We start from the raw sequence: 6,000 nt of genomic DNA on the forward strand, positions 1-6,000 counted from the left end.
TTTTAAAATAAAATTAATAAATTTGCCTTTATTAAGATGACGGTATTTACATTCGTAAATTTTTATTAGCCTTCCGTCCGTAAATTTTCGGTGGTTTCCGTACAATCGGAATCGGCTATTTCCGTGGTTTGGGCCGGGCCGGGCCGGTCCGGGTTTTATTAATAACCGAACTAGGGTCCGAACTAGTTCGGCAAAAACAGTGAAAAATAAAAATGATAATCTACTGTTTCAAAACTGTGGACTATCACTTTTATTTCACTGAGAAAACTCTTTAATTCACTGGAAAACATAAAATAATATCTCATAAACAGATATTAAGATTATAATTGTGACGTCGTGTTTGAAAACCGGTCCAAATGCGGCATGACGTAATATCGAGAAACGACGTTTAAAGTTGCGCCAAGTTTACGCGCGCAGCTTTCTTACACATGTTTTAATTAGCAAAAGTTTGACCGTTTAAGTACGACTGCTTGTTACATGATTGATGACAGCCTACACAGAAAGAATATTTAGACATCAGACCTGTAAAAAAAATAGTGGTTTTACGCCTGAGGCAAAATAATTCGTTGAAAATCAGTTGTTTCCCCTTCGCTATGTTTCCGGTTTCGGATTTTACAGTAAAACAGGGAAGCATGTGATTTTTACTTTTGGTTAAGGTTCATGTAAAGTGTTTGGACACCACCCCTCAGGTGAATTTGTTTTTTGGAAATTTATTCTTCGAAGACCGTTTCTATTTATTAAAAATACACTGAATTGTTTAGAGGAAGTGGGGAATACATTACACAAAGGTAGCTTCTTTGGAATAAGTATTTTGTCTAAAATTTGGCAGGTACTTCGACCCCCCACGGTTCTTTTTTGTAGAAAATATCAAACTTTTTTTTCAAAAGTATTTTTTTTTTAAAATACGTTTTTTTTGGTGTCTGAAAACATATTTATCTAGGTACTCCTAGTATTGGAATACAGTTAACTTACAATTTTCTGAAATATGGAGTATTTTGTCATTTTGACAGCTCTACTTTCACTTTCGTTTTGAAATTTTTGGCAAATTTTTGAAATGTGGGATGTATTGTAGCAATTTTAACTCTAGGAGTACCTGGAGAAATATGTTAGGCACACAATAAGTAAATACCAAATGTCAAAATATTTTGAAAAGAAGTTTGATATTTTTTAAAAAAACCGAATGTGGACAAGCAAAGTACATTTTCATAAAAGAGAATTATTATTGTACCGAGCAAAAAAAACCTCTCTTGAATGACATGTCTACCTTCTGAACGGTTTGGTATACAATGTATGCAAAATAAAGGCCTATGAGGTATCAAAACATGAAACAAAAATTTACTCGAGGGGCAGTCTCAAACACTTTACATGAACCTTAACTACCTTTTGTTCAACGATGAAGGGATCTGAGACTTGTAATACTGTTTACTGATTTGGTAAGTACCGTTTATAAACAGTTGTTAATGAAGTTCTCTAATATATTTGAAACTTTCACTGAAACACTGAAATAAGTCGGTTTTTTTTACCCGGAAGTGAATCCAAAACATCCCGAGGGAAATTTATGAAATTTATCTTGGGGCCCACTAAACACAGATGATTCCACTATTGCTGTGTATTTAATATAAAATGGCCATTTGGGGTTATCACAAAGATTATTGAAGGAAAGGCAGCTTCTTATCGAGGTGACCAGGATTCTTTCAAATTAGTTCATTGTCCATAGTAAGCATTATTATGGGAAAATACAATAAAACATGTACATGATGTAGCATTGATATTAATAAATTTGATGCAGACTTATAGATGCTGCCTGTGTACATCATTTCTCGAAAAGCCCCCTCTCCCGTAGTACCCAAGGTATTTTTAAAAGGAATATGCAGATGTCCGGAAACCGGACACCTAACCCTGCTTTTCTAGCTGTCCGGCAACAATACGACTAGCCTCCCCGCGAATTTTTTTTCTAGCTATTCGGCGATCTTTTTATATATGAATACTGTAGGAAATAAATTTATTGTATCATTTTTTGGCATAGGTTTGAATATTCCCCTGCAAGGCGTATACAATATTTGAAAATTGATTACCGGACACCTAGAAAACCCCTATGGATAGAAATTTGGATAGGCTAGGCGTCCTGTTACCGGTTGGCTAGAACACGGCAGGTTTCTGGTTACCGGATGTCTAGACACTTCCATTTAAAAATGGTAAACTGTTTTTGCTGTGGGTTTTCATAATCATGTTAATTCTGTTCTGGTGACTACTCTCTTTTTCTATTATTGTTGATTCAGAATGTTTTGTAACAGGATGATTTTTTTTTGGATAGTGGGAATTTATGCCATATAACATGTATAATGAAAATCTTTTTAATTTTGAAATTTTTGAGCCTGCTGTGTGAAAAAAACAATTTATGATCCTGTAAAAATTGTTTCATAGTAAAATAACTTTTATAGTATTTTGTGGTAAGTTAATGAAACCTTTCACAATCACATTATTAATTTAGTATTCATAAAGTTTTTGATTTTGTGATATTTACAGTACATGAAATTTGTATCTTCTTTCGATGATATTCCTTGTTCCTTTGAGGGTTTTCATTCCACTATACAGCTGTTTCATTATACCATACAACAGCCGGGAAATTGGCCGGTTTATTTTAAAGATCCCAAGAAAAGGGTAACATATTTTGGATGTGCTTTGAGGAATCAGGTAAGTAACATGCAGCTAATGGCTCTTATTAAAATTTTTAATGCAATATTATTTATTTTATACCTCTGTCTAGGTTTTTTTGGGGTCAATTTTAAAATAAGTCTACTTCTACACTAATTATTTTTACAATGTATGTACTATGACTATTAAATGGCTTAAACTGACAAACTGGCATTATTGAATTTAATTTCAACAATCTGGTTTTGAGGAGGAGCAGTTGGTGTAAAGTCTTCATTACATTTGGGTATTAGCCTGAGAAAAGTCTGTGGCACTCAATAAGTACATGGATGATTTGGGAAAGCTGAACACAAAATGTACATTACATGTGTATAAGTTGATATCTCATTAAATTTTTAGAATATAGTTCTAAAAAATAGGAATTTTAATTAAGTATTCAAAGTAAATCAAAATTTAAATTTTAATTTTAGTTTAATTGTAATGTGATTATTTTCAAATTTAAATTAAACCCCTTCTTGACTTAGACATTGTGAAAGTGATTTTAATTTTTTACCAGTTTTATTGCACCAAGAATATAGATTAGAATGAAGACTGTAAAGGTTCCTGAGATACATGAAGATAACAGATACTTTTACAAAGACTTTTATTTTTTTTTTTCAGGAATGCAAGTGTTTCCTCTTGTTTTGAAGCAGCTCCAGTTGGTTAAGGGGCAGACAACTTGTGAGCATGGTACATTTACTACCTGTATTTTGGTTTTTCCATTTTGACAATGTTACTAGCTAGAATAGTAATAAACTCTTGCTGTGGTACAGTCTGTGGAGACTTTTACTAGGTAACAATCATTTTTGATAACTGTTAAAACAGTGTTACTTTTAACCCTTAGGCTGCATGAGGCAAACTATGTCTGTCTTTGCAACCCGTGCAGATCAAGATCAACCTGTACATCTGTGCAGTCTGATCATGATCTGCAGTGTTTGATACTTCTATGAGAACCCCATATAAGCTATAAATGGTTTCTGTCTCTATTTAAAGATGGGTAGTCAATTTAACAAATTTAGCAGGTTAAGGGTTAACCCAATAAATGCAAAAAATGTATTTTAGAACATTCTATTTGCAGTAATCAGAATTACAAACAAAGTACATTACTGACAGCACGTGTTGTCAGTCTGTTTGTCAATATTTTAAAGGGATTGGTTTTTAAGAAATTAAAGAATCATCTATTATCAGGTAGTAAAACTCTGCTTTTTATTAAAAAAAGAGACTCCTAGTCCCAGGTTAATTATTAAAAATAATATGGTTAATTTTTAAAATAATATGTTTTACTTATTTGTTTCAGGATATCACAGATCGATTGAATATTCACAATGATCACAGACCATGCAAAGTTTGAATCTGACTTGCACTTTTTAATTTAGAAGAATTTGGAGGAGGGTTTAATGCTTGAGACCTTTAATAATACATGATATTGCTGACACAGTGTGTCAGTCATGAAAGAAAGGCCATAACACTGCCACAGTTGGTCAACAATGATTTAAATCCTGTCACATTCTACCAGTTTAAGAAAATTCTTATCACAATATTTTAAACTTTTGAAGAGATAACCCAGTATTTACCACTTTATCATGTCTGCAGAAACACATGGATTGTTAGTGTTAAAAGTGACAGTCCAGTTAACTTCTAAAATCTACTCCCCCTTGCCAAACAAATTTATTTACATGGAATGACCAAGCTGACAATGGTACCTGTATGGACTCGTAAGAAAAATAGTATTTGTCTGAAAAGTCAAAGGATTCTGTTTGTCCCAAACCACTTCAACTGAAAACTGAAATTGTGATTGGCGAGGATTTTTCTGAGAACTGGGAAAAAGGAAGTGAAAGTAAAGATAGAAATTGTTGTTGAATTCAAACGTTTTAATACACAACACTTTAGCCTGTTTTGCTGTTCATATAGATGTGTTTAGCTGTTAAGGTTAAACATCAAGTAAAGGCTGTAGTTTCAGTTACCAACATTAAAGTATTGGCTGGAAATAAATATCTACTTTTCATCAGAGTTTGTAGCAGTGTAACCTTCATCAAAAGTTAAGCTGTTGTGTTAATTATTAAAGTATTTTTTAGAAAAAGGAATTTAGTATGTATGTTGCCATGGTAACATAATTCAAATTATATTTCATTGAAATTATGGATTTGTATTTCAATAAGGGATCTACAGTATATAATGTAATGGTAAAAGAATGTTCACTTTTTTGTATTGTCAGTTATAACTAGCCAGTGAAAAAACAGATGATGAGGAAAGGGATGACTGAAATGTTAATTCTTACATAACTACTTTTGTTACAGAACATGGCTGTTTTAAAGTTTTTATGTTAAATTTTTAGATTTCTTTACTGAATACTTATACTTTCAAATATTTAACTTATTAGAAATACTTTTTAGCTCACCTGTCACAAAGTGACAAGGTGAGCTTTTGTGATCGTGCGGTGTCCGTCGTCCGTCGTCCGTCCGTGCGTCCGTCCGTACGTGCGTCCGTGCGTCCGTAAACTTTTGCTTGTGACCACTCTAGAGGTCACATTTTTTGTGGGATCTTTATGAAAGTTGGTCAGAATGTTCATCTTGATGATATCTAGGTCAAGTTCAAAACTGGGTCACGTCCCTTCAAAAACTAGGTCAGTAGGTCTAAAAATAGAAAAACCTTGTGACCTCTCTAGAGGCCATATATTTCACAAGATCTTCATGAAAATTGGTCAGAATGTTCACCTTGATGATATCTAGGTCAAGTTCGAAACTGGGTCACGTGCCATCAAAAACTAGGTCAGTAGGTCTAAAAATAGAAAAACCTTGTGACCTCTCTAGAGGCCATATATTTCACAAGATCTTCATGAAAATTGGTCAGAACGTTCAACTTGATGATATCTAGGTCAAGTTCGAAACTGGGTCACGTGCCTTCAAAAACTAGGTCAGTAGGTCAAATAATAGAAAAACCTTGTGACCTCTCTAAAGGCCATATTTTTTATGGGATCTGTATGAAAGTTGGTCTGAATGTTCATCTTGATGATATCTAGGTCAAGTTAGAAACTGGGTCACGTGCGTTCAAAAACTAGGTCAGTAGGTCTAAAAATAGAAAAACCTTGTGACCTCTCTAGAGGCCATATATTTCATGAGATCTTCATGAAAATTGGTCAGAATGTTCACCTTGATGATATCTAGTTCAAGTTCGAAAGTGGGTCACATGCCTTCAAAAACTAGGTCAGTAGGTCAAATAATAGAAAAACCTTGTGACCTCTCTTGAGGCCATATTTTTCATGGGATCTATATGAAAGTTGTTCTGAATGTTCATCTTGATGATATCTAG

The sequence above is a fragment of the Mercenaria mercenaria genome, chromosome 6 (assembly GCF_021730395.1).
Source record: "Mercenaria mercenaria strain notata chromosome 6, MADL_Memer_1, whole genome shotgun sequence".
NCBI lineage: Eukaryota > Metazoa > Mollusca > Bivalvia > Venerida > Veneridae > Mercenaria > Mercenaria mercenaria.